Source organism: Cervus elaphus, chromosome 13 (assembly GCF_910594005.1).
Source record: "Cervus elaphus chromosome 13, mCerEla1.1, whole genome shotgun sequence".
Taxonomy (NCBI): Eukaryota; Metazoa; Chordata; class Mammalia; order Artiodactyla; family Cervidae; genus Cervus; species Cervus elaphus.
In genome coordinates, this window is record NC_057827.1 from 58,061,385 (window position 1) to 58,086,402 (window position 25,018).

General features: G+C 42.5%; 1 non-coding gene and 1 pseudogene across 1 annotated transcript; one reads left to right on the forward strand and one right to left on the reverse strand.

The window, feature by feature from the left end:
* Positions 1–1,064: 1,064 nt before the first annotated feature.
* On the reverse strand, positions 1,065–1,168 carry LOC122707082. Its single transcript, XR_006344612.1, has one exon. It is a non-coding gene; the product is annotated as a U6 spliceosomal RNA (small nuclear RNA).
* An 8,037-nt stretch (positions 1,169–9,205) lies between these two features.
* On the forward strand, positions 9,206–14,351 carry LOC122706430 (annotated as a pseudogene).
* The last annotated feature ends 10,667 nt before the right edge of the window (positions 14,352–25,018 follow it).

The window sequence follows — 25,018 nt, forward strand, 5'->3', positions numbered from 1 at the left end:
CACTTCATAATAAAATTTTCAAGTGAGTATTTTCTCAATCAACAATTATAGTAATAATATAATTGTGATCATAAGGGTATCTGAGAGATTTGTACTTCTGTAATTAATAATGGAGAAATTCATCAATAAATGGTAATGAAAAAAGAAAGTAAGTTGGGGAAGCTTTCCAATATGAAACAAACAAAGGGTCAGAGACATAATATAGCCTGAAAAACAGAATATCCTTAGAGCTAGGGCATAAGATATAGGGAAAAAATAAGGCTGGAAAGGCTGATAGATGCTGGGTTGCGGTCTTACTAAAACCACAACCCTTTAGGTTTGAGATTACCAATATTTTGACTCTAAGAACTTCTTTTATAATGTCAGAAACTGTACAGATAGTTTATACTCATGTGAGAGTAAGTATATATATAGTGTTCACCGATTAAGAAAATATATAATGGAAAAGGTTATGAAGTCACTAGTAACTTTTTTAAAGTTTTTATTTTATTCATCACCATAGCATCTCAGACTTTTTTTTAAAAAGTGGTGAGATTATGCAGAAATTATTTATTCAATATACAGACAAAGGTTAGTGAACAAATAGATTCATTCATGCCCCCACCACAAACTGAAAACCACCGCTATAGTAAGAGCAACAGTAGTAGCAACATTATTTTTATTAATTTTTATTGGGTTATGGTTGTTTTACAAGGTTGTGTTAGTTTCTGCTGCATAGCAAAGTTAATGAGCTATACATATACATATATCCCCTCTTTTTTTTTACTTCCTTTGCATTTAAGTCAGCACAGGGTACCAAGCAGAGTTCCCTGTGCTAGACTGTATGTTGTCATTAGTTATCTATTTTATACAAACTGCCAATAACATATATATGTCAATCCCAATCTCCTGATTGCTCCCACCCCTCTTTTCCCCTATGATATCCATACATTTATTCTCTATGCTTTGCAAATAAGATAACCTATACCATTTTTCTAGATTCCACATATATGCATTAAAGATGGTATTTGTTTTGCTCTTTCTGACTTGCTTCGCTGTCTCTAGGTCCATCCATGTCTCTACAAAAACTTACGGAATGGTTCATGAATTTGCGTGTCATCCTTGCACAGGGGCTAGGCTCATCTCTGCATTGTTCCAATTTTAGTATGTGTGCCGCCAAAGTGAGCACAGCAGTAGCAACATTTATTGAATATTTGCTAAGTGCCTGTTCTAAGTGCTGCACATGTATAACTAATTTAATTCACACAACGACCATACGAGATAAACATTATGATTACCCTATTTATAACAGTTTGTTGTTGCTTCCTTATACTTTCCTTCTCTTTTCCTTTACTAAAAGACCCTCATTTTCAAATGAGGATATTACTGCTGGAAGATATATTTCCTTGCCTCCTTGGTCTCTGGGGAGGGGGTGTGGTGACTGTGTGACTAAGTTTAGAGCCATTAGAAATAAATGAAAATGTACATTTGGAGAGGTCTTCTTGTTTGTTTGTTTGTTTTTTTATTTTTATTTTTTTTGAGAGGTCTTCTTAAATGTTGGAGGAAGGCGTACCCTTTCTCCTTCCTGCTTCCTGGACCAAAAATGTCTGGAAGTGAAGATGAGGTCCATACACTAGGGACGATAGAGCAGTGATCTGGAAGAAGCCTGCCATACCAGTCCTACATGGCTTGCTTCTGGATTTATTTTATGTGAAAAAGAAGAAAATCCTATCTCATTTAAGTTACTATTTTCCCCCCTTATATGGAGTCGAACTTTATCCTAACTGATATGCCATTTTGAAAATGAGAACACTGAGGTTCTGAGTTTAAGTAACTAGCTTGATGTTACAAAATTATTGAGAACAAAGGGAGAATTTTAATTCACACATTCTTACTCCAGAGCCCACATTACCCCTTATAGTATATTGCCTCTTGCTATACAACTGTAGGAAGTGGGTCTGATAAAGGGAAGTAACTTAACAAATTTGTGTGTTCTCGTGACGACTACTGGCTGCCATGGGAAGGGGGCATTCTCTTCACAAGGCAATGCTCTTCAACTGAAGTAATTCTGAGGGGGGCTGATAACTGAATGCTATCTGTGGACAGCACTCCCAGCAGCTAGGGGGGAAAGTCCTTCTTTTCTGAAAGGGGATTTGGGTGGTGCATCGTGGTGGCCATCACCCATGCTAATATCATGCCCTTTCCTGTGCCTGTGACCTTTCCCCTTAACTATCCAAAACCTGGTCCGTGTTGGGGTATAAAAGTCTGGACCCATCCAACTCAGGACAACTCTAAAGGGTCATCCCAGCTTCAGAGCTCTTCAGGGAGTTGGCTGAGGCTTTCACTGACTTCACAGCAGCCCAACTTCTCCCTCTGCCCATCCTTTCTTTCTGTGGAAAGTTTTAAGGAACACTGCCTTAAAAATAAACAAACAAATAAAGACCTTCCTATTACTGAACTCAATCTCAGAGTTTGTTTCCTGGGGAACCCAACCTGTGACCTCATCATGTCTTTATTCAATCACTGACCTTAATTGGAAGGGAGGTAATACACATCAAGAAAAAGAAAACTGTGGAAATTCCCTGGTGGTCCAGTGTTAGGAGCTGGCACTTTCACTGCTGGGGGACCCAGGCTCAATCTCTGTTTGGGGAACTAAGATCCTGCAAGCCACGACATTATTTGTTTTGGTCTACCCAGCACTCTTTCTGTTTCTTGGTATCAGACTGCCCACTGGCAACAGAGGAGTGTCAATGGGTCAATCATAACACCTCACTTCTCTGGCCGCAGTGATGGGTACAAGAGGCATGCACATGATCAGGCTTGGACACTAGAATCCTTCCCTGGTCATTTTTGTACTGAAAGCTAGAAAACAGAACTCCCTTGCTTCTCAGATCATGGGACTGACAGGATGTATCCTTAAGGATGCTGGGGCTACATTTTCTGTCTACAAGAAAAAAGGCCCTCTGAAGTGAGAGAGAATAAATTCAAGCAGAGGGCAGAAAAAGAAAAACTCAGTTCATGCTGCTCATCCAACAGTACTGTGAATTATCCTAGTATCTATCTATTTGATGCTTTTGAACTGTGGTGTTGGAGAAGACTCTTGAGAGTCCCTTGGACTGCAAGGAGATCCAACCAGTCCATCCTAAAGGAAATCAGTCCTGAATATTCATTGAAAGGACTGATGCTGAAGCTGAAACTCCAATACTTTGGCTACCTGATGCGAAGAGCTGACTCATTTGAAAAGACCCTGATACTGGGAAAGATTGAGGGCAGGAGGAGAAGGGGGCGACAGAGGATGAGATGGTTGGATGGCATCACCGACTCGATGGACATGGGTTTGGGTGGACTCCGGGAGTTGGTGATGGACAGGGAGGTCTGGCATGCTGCGATTCATGGGGTTGCAAAGCGTCGGACACGACTGAGTGATTGAACTGAACTGAATCTATTCACACACACAAACACACACAACTTTACTTATTTATTTATTGCTTAAACCATTTTGTTTCTTCTTTTTCATTTGCAATGGAAACAACTTGCCTAGACATCTGTGTATTTTCTGTTTCTATGAGCTGCCACCTCCTTTAACCTAGTCCTACTCAATATCCTAAATATTGAAGAATAAGCAATAAAATAATCTACTTTGCTCAAATCCCGGAAGTTAAATTTTTTATGAGTCAACATATATTGAAAACAATACCTGCCAGTGTTTTGAGTTCAAGATAATTTCAGAGTTGTAAAAGAGAAATAAATGACATAATTTTTGCCTTTAAGGAAGACTCCATATAAAAACAAAATTCCTATGATTTAATCTCCCTTGCTACTCTATAATAGCTTCTTACCCTTCCCTTAAATCTTAAAACATTGTTTGTCTGTGATTATACTGCCTTTCCAATTATATGAATATATTTATGTCTGTATTTGGTATCATAAAAGATATCCCCCCAATAGGAACTTTTTTAAACTAATTTTTAAAAGTTTAGAAATACAGAAAATCTGTAAAAATATGATTTCCCATATACTCAACATCTAGTCACCTATGTTTTTAACATCCTATAATAGCATGGTAGATTTGTGACAATCAACCAATAAAACATTATTATTAATTAAAGTCCAAGTTTATTAAAATTTCCTTAGTTTTTACCTAAAGTTCTTTTTCCATTCAAGAATCCTATCTAGGATACCACATAACATTGTTTTGGCTGTGAAAGTTTTTCAGACTTTCCTTCTTTTTGTTGACTTTGATAGCATGTAGGATTATTACTGATCAGGCATTTTTCAGAATGTCCCTCAGTTGAGAATTGTCTGATGTTTTCCTTGTGATTAGATAGGGTTACAGGGTTTTGGGGAGGAAGACCACAGAGCGCTACTCTCAGCACATCATATCAAAGGTACATACTACCAACACAACTTATCAGTGTTGCTGTTAATCTTGACCACCTGGTTTAAGGAGCTGATTTTTACCTCAACTTGTTGAATACCGAATTCAGAACCATCTATGTTGTCTTGTTGTTTAGTTCCTAAGTCATGTCCAAGTCTTTTTTAACCCCTGTGGACTGTAGCCCACCAGGCTCCTCTGTCCATGGAATTCTCCAGGCAAGAATACTGGACTGGGTTGCTATTTTCTTCTTCAGGGCATCTGCCTGACCCAGGGATCAAACCTACATCTCCTGCATTGCACAAGGATTTCTATCACTGAGCTACCTGGGAAGCCCCTAAATAGAGCACTTGTACACTGTCTTGGTAATATCTGATTTGGGCTGTTTAATAGGGAGAAGAACTTGAAGAAGTAAGCATCAAAGCAGATTAAAAATAAGTTTTTTTCCCTGGGGAAAGGGTGGAAAGAGGATTGGTTTTCTAGCTTCAGCCCTGCCACTTTCTAGATGTATGACTCTGGGCAAGTTACTTCCACATCTGTAAAATGGAATAATGGTAGCAAAGAGTTAAGCACCTGATGAAAAAATGTATGTGAATGTGAAAGTCATAATACACTTTTACATGCTAGAATCTCATATAAAAATGAAAACACTTTCTATAAAGAAAGAGTAACATCTTAAGCAGTTAACATCACTTTACAGATTAATTTTCATTGGCTGGGCTAAGCAAAGCAAGACCAATATGAAGTTGAGGAAAGGATAGGTGTCCACTATAATCAAGGATTTCCCATTTTTGGCCTTGCTTTTTTTTTCTTTCCTGCCAAAGTCTGGTTGTCCTTTCTTGCATCTTACGAAGCCAGAGCAAAGGACTCAAGCTAGATGTAAAGTAAATACTAAAAATTTTGGGGTTTTTTTTTGGCATCTGTGAGAGAGAAATCATCACTCTTTGAGGGTGTAATAATTTTTCCAGGCTACTCTAGGACTATTAGGCAGGTAACTTTATTTTTGAAATGGATAGGAAGTACAGAATAATTATTCTATGACAAGTCTTCCTGCCTCCAAATCATACCACTCTGATTTGAATGAAAATACCAAAGTTTTTCCATTTGGGGGGTTTTATGCACATGTACTTTCTTGAACCTGATGCCTGAAAAAATAAATCAGCTCCACCTTCTCCTTAAACAGGATAGAGTCAATAACTTTTAAAACTTTCATGTAAGGACAAAGGAAATATGCATAAAAAACAAGAAGAAGTAGGGGCTTTTTCTGCATCACTGTAATTAAAGCTGAACATATAGCAACAGTTAGCCTCGTAGCCTCTTAGAACGCAAAGAGCAAAGATGTTAGATACCAATGATCCGAATCCAAGCCTAATTCTGTCTCAAGATACAGGACTTTGCAAAAGTTTCTGGGACATATTTGTGCTCATCCATAAAACTGTGTTGCTGAGAGGATAACATGGAAAAGGGTTTCCCTTGTGACTCAGATGGTAAAACATCTGTTTGCCAACGCGGGAGACACTAGTTCAATCCTTGGGTCAGGAAGGTTCCCTGGAGAAGATGGCAACCCACACCCAATATTCTTGCCTGGAAAATCCATGGGATTTTGGGATCCATGGGATCCCAGAAGAATGGGACACGAATTTTTGACTAAACAACAACAAAGCACGCAGAAACAATTTGTAAGAGAGCTATTATCTCTCTCCTAGAATGTGCTTGCTATTAGCAACAGCATGAGTTATTATTCATTGTGGGCAGCTCTGGACTTTCTATTCGGAAGCCTAGCTCGAGGCAAAAGCAACAGTGAGTTTAGGAACAGTTTCTAAAAGCTCACCCTTTCTGAAGTTCTTTCGCTTAGTGTGAAGGCAGTAATCTTGGAAACCAGGCTGGCACCGCCCCTTTCAGTCATAAAGCTTAGTTCTAGTTCTTCTTCCTTTTCTCTGTAATTTGGGACACTGCTATTTCATGGTCATTTTCTTTTGGTTGTTTTCTTCTCTTCACAATGTCAGCACAAGCGAGAAAATCTACTGAAGCAAGTACAAAATCTTTCTTGTCTCCCCTTCTGCTGTGGCTCACCTAAGTTTTCCCTACAGGGCGGTCGCAGCCTCAGACGTCCTCAAAAACAAAAACTCTTATGAGGGCCTAAACCGTGGGTCAAGGACATTCACCAGGTAAAAGCCAAAGACATTCCGGTTCAGGTACAAGAGCTAGCCCAGACAACCAAACGGACCACACACTTCCACACAGAGATAAATCGCGCGAGATAAGACTGAAAGAAGCGAGACAAGTCCACTTTCTCGCGAGAAGAGGAGGCGTCGACAGTTCAGTTCAGTTCAGCAGTTCAGTCCTGTAGAGCTCTTCGTGACCCCATGGACTGTAGCACGCCAGGCTTCCCTGTCCATCACCAACTCCCATAGCTTACTCAAACTCAGGTCCATTGAGTCAGTGATGCCATCCAATCATCTCGTCCTCTGTCGTCCCCTTCTCCTCCCACCTTCAGTCTTGCCTAGCATCAGGGTCTTTTCCAATAAGTCAGTTCTTTACATAAGGTAGCCAAAGTATTGGAGTTTCAGCTTCAGCATCAGTCCTTTCAATGAATATTCAGGACTGATTTCCTTTAGGATGGACTGGTTGGATCTCCTTGCAGTCCAAGAGACTCTCAAGAGTCTTCTCCAACACCACAGTTCAAAAGCATCAATTCTTCTGCGCTCAGCTTTCTTTATAGTCCAACTCTCATATCCATACATGACTAGTGGAAAAACCATAGATTTGACTAGGTGGACCTTTGTCAGCAAACTAATGTCTCTGCTTTTTAATATGCTGTCTAGGTTGGTCATAACTTTCCTTCCAAGGAGCAAGCATCTTTTAATTTCATGGCTGCAGTCACCATCTGCAGTAATTTTGGAGCCCCAAAAGATAAAGTCTGTCACTGTTTCCATTGTTTCCCTATCTATTTGCCATGAAGTGATGGGACCGGATGCAATAATCTTAGTTTTCTGAATGTTGAGCCTTAAGCCAACTTTTTCACTCTCCTCTTTCACTCTCATCAAGAGACTTTTTAGTTCTTCACTTTCTGCCATAAATGTGGTGTCATCTGCATATCTGAGGTTGTTTATATTTCTCCTGGCAATCTTGATTCCAGCTTATGCTTCATCCAGCCCAGCATTTCGCATGATGTACTCTGCATAGAAGTTAAATAATCAGGGTGACAACATACAGCCTTGACGTACTCCTTTCCCAATTTGGAACCAGTCTGTTCTTCCATGTCCAGTTCTAACTTGCTTCTTGACCTACATACAGATTTCTCAGGAGGCAGGTAAGGCAGTCTGGTATTCCCATGTCTTGAAGAATTTTCCACAGTTTGTTGTGAACTACACAGTCAAAGGCTTTGGCATAATCAATAAGGCAGAGGTAGATGTTTTTCTGCTATTTCCTTGCTTTTTCCATGATCCAACATATGTTGGCAATTGGATCTCTGGTTCCTCTGCCTTTACTAAATCCAGCTTGAACATCTGGAAGTTCATGGTTCATGTCCTGTTGAAGCCTGGCTTGGAGAATTTTGAGCATTACTTTGCTAGCATGTGAGATGAGTGCAATTGTGCGGTAATTTGAACATTCTCTGGCATTGCCTTTCTTTGGGATTGGAATGAAAACTGCATTTTCCAGTCCTGTGGCCACTGCTGAGTTTTCCAAATTTGCTGGCATATTGAGCACAGCACTTTCACAGCATCATCTTTTAGGATTTGAATTAGCTCAACTGAAATTTCATCACCTCCACTAGCTTTGTTCATAGTGAGGCTTCTTAAGGCCCACTTTACCTCACCTTTCAGAATGTCTGGCTCTAGGTGGGTGATCACACCTTCGTGGTTATCTGCGTCATGAAGCTCTTTTTTGTATAGTTCTTCTTGTATTCTTGCCGCCTCTTCTTAATATCTTCTGCTTCTGTTAGGTCCATACCATTTCTGTCCTTTATTGTGCCCATCTTTGCATGAAATTTTCCCTTGGTATCTCTAATTTTCTTGACGAGATCTTGTCTTTCCTATTCTATTATTTTACTCTATTTTTTTGCATTGATCAATGAGGAAGGCTTTCCTATCTCTCCTTGCTATTCTTTGGAACTCTGCATTCAGATGGGTATATCTTTCCTTTTCTCCTCTGCCTTTAGCTTCTCTTCTTTTCTCAGCTATTTGTAAGACCTCCTCAGACAACCATTTTGCCGTTTTGCGTTTCTTTTTCTTGGGGTTGGTCTTGATCACTGCCTCTTGTACAGTGTTACGAACCTCCATCCATAGTTCTTCAGGCACTTTGTCTATCAGATCTAATCCCTTTAATCCATTTGTCACTTCCGCTGTATAATTGTAAGGGATTTGATTTAGGTCATAACCTGAATGGTCTAGTGGTTTTCCCTACTTCAATTTAAGTCTGAGTTTGACAATAAGAAGGTCATGATGTGAGCCAGTCAGGGGAACCTAGGAAAGGTCTCCCTTGGCGACCCCAGCCAATGGGCGGGGCCAGAATTAAGCCTACCCGCTTCCGGTTTCTTTCCCGCCTCCTAACCCTGAGTTGTTGGGCCTGGGGTGCGGGCTGCCGGGTTCTCCTGGTTCCGCCCAGCTGGTGCGGGGTCTAGTTGAAAGCCTAGGGAACGCGCTTTGGCAGGATTTGAAGGGGGGACGGGGAGGGGCCTACGGCTTGCGGCCCCGCCCCCTTCTCCTGTTCGCGGGCGGGCGGATCCGCCGGCCTCCAGCTTCAGTGGGCGCTGGGTCCGTGTCCAGAGGCAACTCTTCAGCCCGAGGCATGGGCTTCTGCCCGCAAGTGTCGGCGCCTAGGCACGGGGGCACAGCCTGGTTCGGTCCCATGATGGGCTTCGGGGCGAACCGGCGGGCCGGCCGCCTTGCCCTCCTTGGTTCTGATGGTCTTGCTGGTGGTGATCACGGTCCTCGCCTTCAGTTACTGGAGCATCGCCTCCCGCCACGTCCTGCTTCGGGAGGAGGTGGCAGAAGTTCAGGGCCGGGTCCTGCGCACCGAGGTGGTCCGCGGGCGCCAGGAAAACCCAATTCGGACCTCCTACTCTAGGTGGACTGGCACAAGAAACAGACTGACCAGAAAGAGGCCGATTACGGCCGCCTCAGCAGCCGGCTGCAGACCAGGGAGGGCCTGGGGAAAAGATGTGAGGATGACAGGGTAAGCACGAACCCTTTTCCATCAAGCCCCGTAGTTTCTTTCAGCTCCGTGGTGGGGGTGTTCGCCTGGCCGTGGCTGCCACTGCCTTCCAGAATTGCAGCCTTGGAGGCTCTCTTTACTGCTAACAACCCTACTTCTGTCAGGCTTTAATTGGTTTACCACTGCCACATTTTCCGGTCCCTGCTAGATGAAACTTTTAAGTGTTTGTTTCTCAGGAGTGGCGTCTACCTGGATGCCGCCTTTTCTCCAAGTTCAGCTGCTGATCATCTCGCCTATCTATGTGGCTGGACGCCTTACCTTTACAGATACACAGATCTAGAGACTGCCAGATTTGGTGTGAGTATTGTTGCCTTATCCTTTATTCTGTGCACACTGATCATTACTAATTTCTTTATTTTAAGAATGTTGCCTCCTCTAACCCTTATACTTATGGCGATCACCATATATTTTTTAAGCAGTCTGACTTCTCTTAAATCTCTATAGGGCTATGTATTAAGCAGTTAGAGAATCAGAATTGCTGCCTTTTTTTTGTGATCAAAATATTTTTATAGGTGGGTTGTGAAGCCATATATGAGCCACACTTGTAACTTGGATATAGGTAATTCAAAATTATGCACTCAGTTTGAATTGTTCGTGAAATTAGCCCAAAAGAATCTAAAAATACATTCTAAGCAACAGAATCTCATATCATTGTCCTGAAAGTGAAAGAAAGTGAAGTTGCTCAGTCATGTCCGACTCTGCGACCCCATGGACTGTAGCCTACAAGGCTCCTCCAACCATGGGATTCTCCAGGCAAGAATACTGCAGTGGGTTGTCTAACTGATCTCAAAAGGAAATAATAATGCAATTTTGTATGCTTAACTTTTAGGGTTACTGTTGGGAAGCCATACTAGGTTTAAATTGTGAAAGTTTAAGGCTAGACTGTAACTAGACCCATGCTGAGTAGTCTTTGTTCTCACCAGCATATTGGGAACTATATTATTAACTTATGATGTATGCAATTTTTGTTGATATACCAGACCTGTGAAAATTTCTGGATGGGATAAGTATAATACATACCTTTCTTTCTGGACCCTCTTAATCTTCACATTGTTTTTTTGTGTGTGTGTTTCCATTATAAGTTTTTATTTTGTATGTCAATTATTTATAGTTAATCATTATAAATTAAAATCTCCTGAGCTCCCAACTTTCTTATTGTCACCAACCTCTACCTTGCTTCTTATTTCATGAAGATTGAGGCCCTCAGGTAAGTACTTTTCAACAGGATACACCTTCACCATAACATAGCTTCTGAGAGGAGTAACAGATCAGCAAACTTAGCTACACAGTGAACAATTCTCTTGGGTGGAATATGCAGAAATCCATGAAATTTTGGAGTATTAAAAGGAGATCTTCAGATTTGGATGGTTAGGCATTACTAGTCAAATTCTCTACAATCTGTAAAGAAAGATAAGTCTTTTCTAGTAATTTATACTCTGGATTTCATTTCTTCCATCTATTGGACTGTGATTATCAGTTTCTTTCAGTAGGTTTTCACTTTTACCTTCAACCGTATGTAGGTGTTCGCTGTTCTAAAATTTTTTGTATTCTTCTATATACTCCGTTCTCCCAATCAACCAATGTCTTTGTTTTTACTTTCACTGCTAAACTCTAGTTAGGGGTGGTCTATAAATGTTTCATGTATTTCTTTTTTCATCCCCATCCTAACTTTTTTCATCCTGTATACCATCCTTCTTTCCTCCTCTTTTCTGAAGCTATTTGCTTGAAGGTCACAAATGGCAGTCTTCCTGGTCAAATCAAAAAGCATTTTTATTCTTATTTTGTTAAGTTTCTCAATTGATTGTCTGTAACATTTTGGAAACTATCTCCTTTCTTGCATCTTTATCATTGAATTCTGTGGATTTGCTTCCTATCTTCTTCAGTATGCTTATTCCTTTCTGGTTATCCCCACCACCACCCCGCAACTGTCTAATAATAGTAAACTGTATTCTTGGGTCTTTGTTTTCCCCTTACAGCAGTATTTCTCAAGGTGGTGTTAAATAAAATACTGTCCTAGAAATTGTTCATAGATGGTCAGGACGAAAAAGGAAAACCTTCTTTTTGGAGGAAAATGTTGAACAGTGTAAGTAGTATATCCTCCTCTTGGAATTTATAATCCTGCTAGCATATAAAGGCTCTGAGAGATGTGTTAGTAAGGAAGCCCATTTAATTTTGTTTAACTTATTCTGTATCAGTTAATTTGATCACGGACTACTATTTTCATGGCCTGCTTGTTACCATGGTACAGAAGAATGTAGCAAAGCACGCTAGTTTGGGAAACGTTGCCCTAGGTATCTAGATGATCCATAGATGACATTTTTCTTTTTTTCCCCTTTATTTATTTATTTATTTTTTCAGTGGGTTTTGTCATACATTGATATGAATCAGCCATAGATTTACACGTATTCCCCATCCCGATTTCTTTTAGAGGTGTTTCCTTTATTCCTGCTGCTCCCTCAAGAGCTGAGAAGAGAGATTTATCATGTGTAAATGATCTCAAATCCTCCTGGATGGTGATAATGTTGGAGAAAGAAGTAAATTTGACAATTAGTGTCTTTCTTTTTAAACTAGATTTGTTTTAATGTTTAATCATGTTAATGTAGTCTCTTTAAAGCAAAGGCTCTCTCTGCCTTTCAGGGTTTTTACATATAGCGCACACTGGTGCTGACCCCTTCAGTAGTTATTTGTACCCCTTTGGTTTTGTATATATCCTTCCTGATGACTCAGGGCATGTCCTGATTGGTCTAAACTGAATGGTAATTTCATTATTCCCAGTGATTAGTGTATGAAGGGGCTGGCAATGAGTTGTGAGGGGAAACTTCCTTGCTCCTTGAAAGAGTTGTACATGCACCTCTGTGATATTCTTCCCCCAAATCAAAAATCTCCAGTCTAATCATAAAGCATCAGACAAACTCACATTCAGGGACATTCTACTAAACACCTGAGACGTACTCTTCGAAGAGTCACACTTGAAGAGGCAGTCTCTTCTTCCAGATGTTGTTGCTTCACCACGTTATACCTGAAATCAGAGTAACCAGAGTGCCAGAAAAGTTAGCTAAGAAATGGCTGAGGCGCTGAAGATGAAGATGGCAGAGTGTTACAATAGCAAATTGGCACAAATAAAGAAAAATTCTTGGGGGCTTCCCTGGTGGCTCAGTGGTAAACAATCCGCCTGCCAATGCAGGAGACACGGGTTCAATCCATGACCTGGGAACATCCCACATGCTTTGGGGCAACTAAGCCCGTGCAACCACAACTCCTGAGCCTGTCTTCTAGAGCCCAGGAACCGGTGCGTCCTAGAGCCTGTGCTCCGCAATAGGAGGAGAAGCCGCCGCAGTGAGAAGCCCGAGCGCTGCAACGAGAAAGTGGCCCTGCTTGCCACAACTAGAGAAAAGTCAGAGCAGTACTGAAGACCCAGCACAGCCAAAAATAAATAAACAAAATTTTAAAAAGTTTCCTATTGTATAAGCCAGTCACGTTGAGAGCTCCTTAGTTACAGCCTAACTAAGGTCTCCTGACTATTAAGTTTTTCATTGTCACAGTGGTTAGATGTGACATCTGAGATGTAGGTTAGATCTTCTATATCCCCAGGGAAGTGTGGGCAGCGGCCTCAAATCTGCATGTGGTTTGAGGGTTCCTCAAGGGACTTTATCTTAAGATCAATAGTGGTGTTTGGATGCCTGACTCGGTACTTGCTTCACAGTCTTTTGGAGATCAGGATCCTTAGGTTGCATTACCTCCCTGTATACCCTTCCCCACTCCATGGATGTTCCAAACCAAAACTCCCTTTGCCCTGATGAGATAGCTGCCTTAGGTATGATGTGTGTAGGGAGTTTTGGCAAGGTGGACCTTGTTCAAATTACCTTAAAAAAAAAAAAAAGTTATTTTAGAACATTTAAGATCTATGGGATTATTGCAAAGATAGTACAGACAGTTTCCTCATACCCCACACCTAGTTTTTCCTGTTATTAACATTTCAAATTAACGTGGCACATTTGTCATAATTAATCAACCCCTATTGATGCATTCAAAAAACTAAGATCATGGCAATGGGTCCCATCACTTCATGGCAAATAGATGGGGAAACAATGGAAGCTGACAGACTTTATTTTCTTGGGCTCCAAAATCATTGTAGACAGTGACTGCAGCCATGAAATTAAAAGGCGCTTGCTCCTTGGAAGAAAAGCTGTGACCAACCTAGATAGCATATTAAAAAGCAGAGGCATCACTTTGCCAACAAAGGTCCAAATAGTCAGAGCTATGGTTTTTCCAGCAGTCTAGTACAGATATGAAAGTTGGACCATAAAGAAGGCTGAGCATTGAAGAATTGATGCTTTCAAACTGTGGTATTGGAGAAGACTCTTGAGAGTCCCAAGATCAAACCAGTCAATCCAAAAGGAAATCAACCCTGAATACTCACTGAAAGGACTAATGCTGAAGCTGAATCTCCAATGCTTTGGCCACCTCATGCGAACAGCTGACTCGTTGGGAAAGACCCTGATGCTGGGAAAGATTAAAGGCAGGAGGAAAAGGGGACAACCGAGGGTGAGATGGTTGGATGGCATCACCCATTCAATGGACATGAATTTGGGCAAACTCTGGGAGATAGTGAAGGACAGAGGAGCCTGGTGTGCTGCAGTCATGGCGTGGCAAAGAGTCGGACATGGCTGAGTGAATGAACACCACAATTGATGCATTATTAATAATTGAAGTCCATACTTTATTTAGATTTTCTCAGTTTTTCCCTAATGCCCTTTTTCTGTTCCAGGACCCCATCTAAGATTCTACATTACATTTAGTTGTCATGTCTCTTTAGGCTTCTTTTAGTTTTTTCCAGTTATTTTCGGACTTTATTTTTTATGATCTTGACAGGGTTTTTTTTTGGTAATTTTTATTTATTTAGTTAGTTATTTTTGGCCGTGCTGGGTCTTTGCTGCTGCATGAGCTTGTCTCTAGTTGCAGCGAGTGGGGCTACTCTCTAATTGCAGTGCTCGGACTTCTCATTGCAGTGGCTTCTCTTATTGTGGAGCACGGGCTCTAGGGTGTGTGGGCTTCATTAGTTGCAGCACGTGGGCTTAGTAATTGTGGCTTCCAGACTCTGGAGCCCAGGCTTAGTTGCTCCGTGCCATGTGGGATCTTCCTGGATCAGGGATCAAACCTACATCTCCTGCATTGGCAGGCGGATTCTTTCCTACTGAGCCACTAGGGAAGCCCTGATCTTGACAGTTTTGACGATTACTGGTTAGGTGTTTCGTAGAATGCCACTCTACTGGGATTTGTTTGATTCTTTTCGCAGGATTAGTCTCAGGTTATGGTTTGGGGGAGGAAGATGGCAGAGTAAAGTACAATTCTCATCATATCAAGAGAACGTCTCTCAAAATGACTTATCTCTCAATGTTGACCTTGATCACCTGACTTGAGGTAGTGTTTGTCAGGTTTCTTCACTGTGAAGTTACTCTTTTTTCCCCTTTTCCGTGCTGTACTCTCTGAAAGGAGATTGCTATGTGCAGCCATCGCTTAATGAGTTGGGAGTTATATTCTGTCTCCTTAAGGGCAGATTATCTGTGTAAATTACTTGCAGTTTTTCTGCATGGACCTTTGTCTCTTCTCCCTTATTTATTATTCAGTTCTTTATTTATCTCAGTATGAACTCATGGATGGTTATTTTATACTTTAGTTTATAATCCACTGCTACTTTATTTTGTTGCTCAAATTGTTCCAGCTTTGGCCATTGGGAGCTCTTTCATTTGCCTCTGGACATAATACCCCATCATTGTCACAAACCCCTTCCTTAGTTTCTGTCACTACAAGATGCTCTGGCTTATTTTGTATACTTCCTGCCCTAGTCCTAGAATCCTTCTCCACAGAGCCCTAGTTCCTTTTATTGGAAAACAGTATTAGAGACAAAGTCTAGGTGCTAGGTGTACTGATTGCTACTATCAGACTATCTTTGGAAATCTTGAAATCCCTGCTTCATAAATACCAGGAAGGTGACATTGAGTATCTTCCAATTTATTATTCTGAATTGCCATTTTCGGTTTGTTACCTGGGCTGTTAGAACACAGAAATTCTTTTTTTCCCCTACACTTTGAACTTTTTATTTTGTATTGAAGTATAGCCTGATGCTGGGAGGGATTGGGGGCAGGAGGAGAAGGGGATGACAGAGGATGAGATGGTTGGATGGCATCACCAACTCAATGGATGTGAGTTTGAGTAAACTCCGGGAGTTGGTGATGGATAGGGAGGCCTGGCGTGCTGCGATTCATGGGGTCGCAATGAGTTGGACATGACTGAGCGACTGAACTGAGCTGAACTGAACTGATAGCTGATCAACAGTGTTATAATAGCTTCAGGTGAACAGTGAAGGGACTCAGCCATACGTGTACATGTATCCATTCTTCCTTAAACCTCCCTCCCATCCAGGCTGCCACATAATATTGAGCAGAGTTTCCTGTGCTATATAGTTAGGTCCTTGTTGGCTATCCATTTTAAATATAGCAGTATGTACATGGCCATCCCAAACTCTCTAACTATCCCTTCCCTCTAGCATTCATAAGAACACAGAAATTCTTTAAGGGAGCCTGAAGTTGTCCTTGGAAGTGAGAGACAAGGTCCACTTCTCTGGGATTCCCCCCATATTTACCTTGGTTTTTTTTTTTAAACTTCCTCCCCAAAGTGTTTCAGTCTAGAAGGGTGTGTTAGTTGTCTACAGCTACCATACAAAACAGCACAGACTGGTTGGCTAAAAGCAGCAGAAATTTATGTTCTGCTGGTTCTGGAGTCTAGAAACCCAAGGTTGACATACTAGCAGGTTGGTTTCTTCTGGAGCCTCTCTCCTTGGCTTGCGGATGGCCTCCTTCTTGCTGCTTTGTCATCACATGGTTATCCTTCTGTGCTCCTGAATCCCTGGGGTTCTTCCTCTTCTTATAAGGGCACCAGTCATATTGGATTAGGGTCCCACCCTAATGGCCTCCTTGTAACTTAATTACCTCTTTAAAGACCTTATTTCCAAATAGGTCACATTCTGAGGTACTAGGTGCTGAGACTTCAGTGTGTGGGTTTGCAGGGACACAGTTCAGCCCATGACAAGAGGGAATCTATGACACACACGCTGCTTTTTCTTTCCTCATTCTGTGAGAAAGACCCTTTCTTCTGTTTCCTGGGTATGGGCTATTTCTCCTGTCCTAACTTGAATTCTTCCTGCCTGTATCTTGTACCAAAGTTATGGTGGGCCAAGGCAAGCTCTTGATATATCAAAGCTGTTTGAATACAGAAAAAATCCTTCCCAAAACTGTTGTTTTGTTACAGATGGAAAAAAAAGAAAATCAATTTTGAGTTTTGAAGCTCAACAGTAAATGACCTCTTTTCCCTTTAACAACCATAATCCTCCTTGAGGCATTACATACATTTGCTTGAACAGGGAAAAGGTCACATGCCAGAAGGAGGGTGGGAAACATATTGCTTTTTTTTTTTTTAATACCCTTATTGTGTGTGTATGTACACAATGCTCATATACATAAAAAATGCATATATGTAAAAACCATGGCTTGGAATAAGTGTTCCTTACCATGATCTCAAGTCCTGACTATGCCATTTAATATGTGTAGAACCTTGGGCAAGTCACTTCTCTGTGCCTTGGTTCCACATCTATAAAATGAGGACAATAATAGTTACCTCTCTCATTCTTGTGAAGTTTAAATAAATGAATTCATTAAATGCTTTGAACAGTGTCTACCACATAGTTTAACAACAGCAAAAAAAAAATGTTTAGTGTTAAGTTAGCTATTATTCCACAACTACATCCTTATTTCTGACCTGCCTTCTTTCCAGGATGGGATTCTGTCTGTGTTCCTGCTTAAGATCCGGTCCCAGTTCTAGCCAGCCTGCCTTGCCCTTTGCTCCTGGTTGTCTGACTCTCCTCTTGCCACCTTTCCTGGTCCATTTCTAAATAGGCATAGTTGACTCCTCTCATGCCTGTCTCCGCTGACTCCCTGACACCTGCCTTTTTATTGTTGTTAAGTTGTAAAATGTCTGACTCTTGGCAACCCCATGGACTGTGGTCCACCAGGTTCCTCTGTCCATGGGATTTCCCAGACAAGAATCCCAGAGTGGGTTGCCATTTCCTCCTTCACCGATGCCTGCCTCTGTAATTTGAAAATCAGCCTTGTGCAGTTCTTCTAACACTCTGCATATGAAAATTCCTGCCTTTGCCTCCCCCGTCATAACCTGGCCAAATTCTAGCTGTCATTTAGTTGCTACGTCAAATTATTCATAAACCATACAGAGCTCATGCCTCCTTTCCAGACTGCATCCCTTTCCTACCTTCTTGGTCCCTGTAATGCTCATGCAGCCATTATTGAGACTGAGGTTAGAAATTTTGGTATCATCTTTGATACCTTGAGTGTCTCAGACTCAGTGATTCAACATGCAGAGGAGTTATTTGATCAAATTGAGTTAAAAAAAAATCACTCTGGCTGCAGAATAGAATTGATTGGAAAGGAAGCAGGAGCTTTCTAACTAGTCTTCTTGCCCTGAACTCTTTCAGTTAGTCCTACCCCGTTAAGCAAACCAGATCTCCCTCCAACCTTACTTTTGGAATAGTTGTATCACTCACTGTGTCAAATCAGAATTCTGCTGTCTAACCTTTAAGGTCTTCCATGGAGGGCTTCCATCTACTTTTGTCTCCCACTGTCTTCTGACCCAAACTGTTCCAGATGTGTTGCTTTGCTAACCTTTGTCTCCTCGCCTGCCTTTCTATGTCATGTCAGTTCCTGTTTCTGTACTTCTGTTTGTGTTTTTGACTCATAGCTTCTTGCCTCTTTTCTGTTATACCAGCCTTTTGGAACATCGACCACGAAGCCCTCTGACTTCTGACCTGGCATGTGCTTTTTTTTATACCCAGTTAGCATTTATTGTTTGAACCACTCTAAATTATTTTGTTTTTCATTTTTCACTGATAGCTTCTTAGATGTTAACTTTGACTTGTCAACCAAATTTTAAGTTCCTTGAGGAAGGACCATATTTAAAATTTTTCCAATGAGTTCTTGATAGTCCTTAGTGCCGATACAAAGTGTTATGGGTTACAGGATTAGAGTGGACTCTAATCCAGTTTCTTGTGTCCTTATAAGAAGAGGAAATTTGGATACATAAAGAAACACAGGGGAGAAGGCCACATAGAGATGGAGGCCTTGACTGGAGTGATGCATTTATAAGCCAAGGAATGCCAAGGATTGTCAGAAACCACTAGAAGCTAAGAGACTGTAGCCCCCCAAGCTCCTCTGTTCATGGGTTTTCCCAGGCAAGAATTCTGGTACTTTGCTATAATGGCTCTAGGAAACTAACATAAGATTTAGTAAAAACTCTGGCAGATTTTTGAAAGTTACTTTATTTTTGTAGAAATTGACAAGCTGATTCTAAAATATATGGAAATGCAAATAACCTAGAATAGCCAAAACAATTTTAAAAAGAACAAAGTAGAAGAACTTAATACTCCCTGATTTTAAGACTTATTATATAGTAATATAATACTATATAGATATAGTAATCAAGACTGTGGAGTTATTGAAAAAAATAGGCATATAAATTGTCAGGGAATGTTTGATGGGAGGATTCCTACGTGCTGTCTCTCATGAGTCCTTTGTCCCTCTTCAAGCGGAACAGCACGCTGCTCCCAGGGACTGAGGTCATTGTGTGAGGCAGGCTTGGGTCTCCTTTAGTAAACATTCTCTTTAGGACAAAACTGCTTAGTCTCGTTCCCCTTTCTTGAGATATGGATTGTGTCCTGACCTTGTGACTACATTACCCCTTGTTCCCTTGGTAACGGTTGCTGTACATTTGGTTTTCTGATCTCTTATCATTCCCGAAAGAAGTTTCTTGTACCACAGCCTATATATACTCATAGGAAAATCATTAAAGCACCTTTGCTCCACCAGAGCTTAGGTCCCCGGGTCTTTTTTGTCTCTTTCTCTCTCTCTCTTTCTCTCTTTCACTTTCTTATCGTCGACTCCGTACCACAAGGTTCCGGTCCATTAAAGGACCCCAACAAAAAATCACTGGGATGGGATAGAGTGCACAAATAGACCCACAGATATATGGTCAATTAATTTTTGGCAAAAGTGCCAAGGAAGTTTAATGGGGAAAGGGAAGTCTTTTCAACCAAAGATACTAAAGCAACTGGATATCTTTATGGTGGTGGGGTGGGGTGCTCTTATATAACTTGGGCTACTTCACAACATAAACAAATAAAATTAACTTGGATCATGGACCTAAATGTAAAAGGTAAATGTAAAATCTTCTAGAAGACAAAACAGGAGAAAATATTTGTGACTTTGGATTGGCGTGGGTTTTTGAGGACACAAAAAGCTTGAACCATAAAGAGAAAAATAGATAAATTTGACTATCAAAATTAAAACCTTTGCTCCACAAAAGGCACTACTTAAAAAAAAAAGAAAGAAAGAAAAAGCAAGTCATGGGTTGGAAGACATATTCAGAATACATTTATCAGATAGGAGAATTATATCAGTGCAGCCCCCTGTACCAGCAGACCCAGCCCACCTACCAACAGGTCAGCACCAGCCCTGCTGAGCATCAGGCCACCACCAGCTCTAAGACCCCAGGGCTGTACAATCAGAGACCCAGGAACCCTGCTCAGCCTACTAGCACGTTATCACTAGTCTCTGGGACCTCTTGGGCCCCAAACTACCAGCAGGCCAATACCACCTTCAACCCCTTAGCTAGCTACCCTAGTATCCAGCCCCACTCACTAGTGGGCCAGCACCAGCTTTGAGACACCCTAGACCCTGCAACCTGCTGTGTCAGGAATTGGTCCCACCCACCAGTGGGCCAACACTAGCCTTAGGATCCCAGGCCCCTCAGCCAGTAGTCTGTGACCCAGCCTCACCAACCAGGGGCCAGCAGCCTCCACACAAGGAAAGGCCTGGTAACCAATGGAACTGGGGGCCAGCCGTACCTATCAGACTGCCCACAGTAGACCACCAACAACAGAAGGACCCACGTGGCCCAGATAGGGGGCTCCCCTACAGCATGTAGCTCTGATGACCAGAGGGGAGTGTGCTGTTAGGATGCATAGGACATCTACAAAAGCCCACTTTTCCAAGGTTGGGAAATGAAGCCAACCTACCAGATACTTAGAAATAAAAACAGTAAATTAGGCAAAATGAGGCAGCAGAAGAGTATCTTCCAAATGAAGGAGCAAGATAAAACCCCAAAAGAGCTCAGTGAAGTGGAGATGGGCAATCTGCCCAGTAGAGAGTTCAAGGTAATGAGCATAAAGATGTTCAAAGAACTTGGGAGAAGATTGAATGGGCAGAGTGAGAAGTTAGAAGTTTTTAACAAAGAGTGAGAAAATATATAAAAAAGAACCAAACAGATGAAGAATGCAATAACTGAAATGAAAAATACACTAGAAGGAATCAACAGTAGATTAGATGATACAAAGGAAAGGATCAGTGAACTGGAAGGCAGAATAGTGGAAATCACTGAAGCTGAACAGAAAAAGGAAAACACTAAGAGAAACTTAAAGCATCATGAGAAACTAAAATTACTGCATGCCTTGCCTGTGCCAAGAGGAACACAAACTTTAGTCAAAGGGAACGTTAATTCTCTTACAAAGAAGAAGCCAAAATGCGGAAACCTTTGGTCTTCATTCACAAAAGATAGTTCCTTGCTTAATGAAGTTACAGTTCAAGTATTCCTTGTTGCATCAGAGGACATATACCACATCGCCACATCATATGAATTGCTTCTTTTCTTCTATGGAGTGGGTTGAAGGAATCTCCTTGAATGTTCTTTTAGGATTTTCTGTTTAAGTTGTAGCCAACATTTTTCAAGAATCAGTTTTATGATCTTCATGGAACTTCCTGAGATTACTCTGACCCTTATCATGGGAGCAAGAAGAAGCAGAGAAATAAGGAAATAAGAAAGGAAGAAAAAAAAGAAAAGTGGAAACATGTGTCTAAGATCTTTGTAGTAGGAGTACATTAGCCTCTGGGAGGTTGCCCACGGATCTCACATGGCTGGCAGGTGACTGAGTTGGAATTTGAACTCAGGTTCTGTCTGACTCCAGAGACCGGAATAAATGCTCCACTATGAAGGAGCTTCTCGGGTGGCGCTAGTGGTAAAGAACTAGGCGGCCAATGCAAGAGACATAATAGACAATGGTTCAATCCCTGGTTGGAGAAGATCCCCTGGAGGAGGCGCTCACTCCATACTGGAGGCAACCCACTCCACTATTCTGGCCTGGAGAATCTCATGGACAGAGGAGGCTGGCAGGCTGTAGTCCATGGGGCCATAAAAAGCTGGACATGACTGAAGTGATTTAGCACGGAGGGTGACCTTGAATTAGGGGGAACCTTCCGCGGAGCTCTTTGGCCTTGTGGATCCCTTCCCAAAGAGAATCCACAGTGCTCCCAGGAGAGTGCCTGATCACTATTGTTGGCATGAACACAGATCCTTTCTTGGGTCACCTGTGTTGACTGAAGGCACCACCCCTCCCCCCTCCTGCCCACCTCTTCCCCCCTCCCGCAATACCTGAACAAGCCCCAGAGGAGTCATTTCCTGTGTGGGCTCCCCTCCACCCACAGGAATTTTATATTTGCAGCGAGTAGAGAGCAAACGTCCTGGAACCTCGGGACACATTCCCCCCAAGATAGTGCAGATGCCGATAGCAAGCCTTTTATTTTTTTAAAGGCCACCTCCAACATGGAAACTGGGAACGCAAAAGGTCCATGTGAGCAATCTTAAGGTACCACAGCAGCTTCGGGAGAAGGTGACTGCAGGAAAGTGGACTCCCTGCTTTCCTTTATGTTCTGTTTTTAGCCCGTGTTTTTCAGAGCGAGTAGGTGCCATGGTGCTGGTGCCAGAGAACTAGATGGGGCACAGCACCCAGTGTGGGGCGGTGGAGCCGGCCGTTCCCATGGAAACGCACCACCACTGGGGAGAACCCGGGACTCAGCTGTGTTCCGGCTACAGTGCAGTGCAGGCCCCTGAAGGACCGACTCCTGACTTGTCACCCTTGTGGCCAGGGGAGAAGACGCTGCTTTTAGGGTGTCCCCTTGAGGCTTCCAACATTCTGCTCATGATTGTCTGAGCTCCCTGATTGCACACCTCCCTCCAAGGGCACCCGAGGGGCCTCTGTCTGAGTCAACCCAGAGATTGCTTATGTAGCTCTGGCTTTCGTCTGGGCCAACTGTGCAGTTCTCAGTTGCTCAGTCCTGTCTGACTCTTTGCGACCCCATGGATTGTAGCCCACCAGGCTCCTCTGTCCATGGGATTCTTCAGGGAAAAATACTGGAGTGGGTTGCCATTTCATCCTCCTGGAGATCTTCCTGACCCAGGGATCAAACCCATACGCCCTGAGTCTGCTGCCATTGGTAGGTGACTTCCTTACCACTGAGCCCCCCGGGAAGCAATCTGGGCCGATAGTGACCTCTGAGCTAACACTGCCAAGGTCCCTGTCACCACTGATGGGAGCGCCCTGTCCCCGTCCTGACTGGGTGGGGAACTGTGCCTGGTTTTATGCAATGGTAATAAAGAGCTTTCACAACTGGGATCAAATCCCAGATATTTGGTGGCCAGCAATACTCATAAAATGAAATCTCAGAGGATCTCAACCAGAAAGCAGAGCAGGGAGGGAAATATTAACGTCTCAGGTTGTGCTTTCAGTTTCTGAACCCTCCCTCGGGCAGCACAGACTCAGGCCCGGTCTCTGCTGTTTCTGCATGCACTGAAACACCCTTTGAAAGAACTGGTTGAGCCCTCTTGTAACCGTCTCAGCATCCCTGTCTGCGAGGTACACGCTGAGTTGCTTCAGCTGTATCCAACTCTTTGAAATCCCGTGGACTGTAGCCCGCCAGGCTCCTCTGTCCGTGGGATTCTCCAGGCAAGAGCACTGGAGTGGGTTGCCATTCCCTTCTCCAGGGGATCTAACCCCCTTCTCCTGTGGCCCCTGCATTGCTGGTGGGTTCTTTACCCCTGAGCTGTTGGGGAAGCCCATTGCTGTCTATCAGTTCAGTTCAGTTCAGTTGCTCAGTCGTGTCCGACTCTTTGCGACCCCATGAATCGCAGCACTCCAGGCCTCCCTGTCCATCACCAACTCCCGGAGTTTACTCAAACTCATGTCCATCGAGTCGGTGATGCCATCCAGCCATCTCATCCTCTGTCGTCCCCTTCTCCTCCTGTCTCCAATCCCTCCCAGCATCAGGGTCTTTCCCAATGAGTCAACTCTTCGCATGAGGTGGCCAAAGTATTGGAGTTTCAGCTTCAGCATCAGTCCTTCCAATGAACACCCAGGACTGATCTCCTTTAGGATGGACTGGTTGGATCTCCTTGCTGTCTATAGATGTATGTAAATGATCCTTTTGGAACTCAGCTTGTTTTTGTTTGGATTTAGGCCAATTATACATCTTCTGAAATATAACCCATATGTAGAAATGCCCTTTAAACTGAACTGTCTTATATTAGACCTGGCATAAGAGGATTAAGTTTAAAGGACTTATGTTATATGTGTCCCATCATATATTCTTCTGCAATAGCGCTCTATTATATATGTTTGTTTCCATACATTTACACTGTCAGATGGCATACATCCTTCAGGGCAGCATGACTATAATTCTGGATTAAAGTATACTTCTAAGACTAGTAATTCTAAGTAATGACCAATTCAAGATAATTTTATTCTCAATTAAAAAAACACACACATACTCTTAAGAAATGAATTTTTTTTAAAAAATTGATAATCATACCACCATCAACTCATGAATTACTGCCTAGGTAATTACAGATTATGAAAATCATAGCACTGGGGGACTTCCCTGGTGACCCAACGATTAAGACCTGCACTCCCAAAGCAGGGAGCACAGGTTCGATCCCTGGTCAGGGAACTAAGATCCCACATGCCAAACAAACAAAGAGAAAATCATAGCATTGGAAGGTTCTAAAGCAGTGTCTATCCTGGCATATCTGAGACTTGACATGATGAGGCTAAGCCTCAGTGAATCAAAGTGCTTGGCTGTTTAGCTCAGCATATCTTCTGTGGATGCAGGCAGTGTGTCTGGTCATTATCACTCGGCCAGTCCTTTCCCAAGCAGTGGACATGCACGGAGCCTTCCGCTCCTCCAGCTAGCGAGTGGTGACCTTGAAGGAGGCTTGTAGGTCGTGCCATTGGTGGATCTGTGCAGTGGAAGGGTAGTCAGACATTAAAGCAACTTCCTGGATTATCCCTAGGACTCATCCATGAAACCACGTGACTCCACACTCACTGTTAGTAGCATCATACATGTAAACTGCCTCTGGGTGCCCTGTGTCCTACTTCGTGGTTACAGGAATTTGGTGTGACCGAGCACTGCAGAATCTCTGAACTCAATAAGCAAACATGTGTGCTGTAGTTTTTCAGGCCAAGCAAACTCTGAAACAGACGGACTTGCCTTT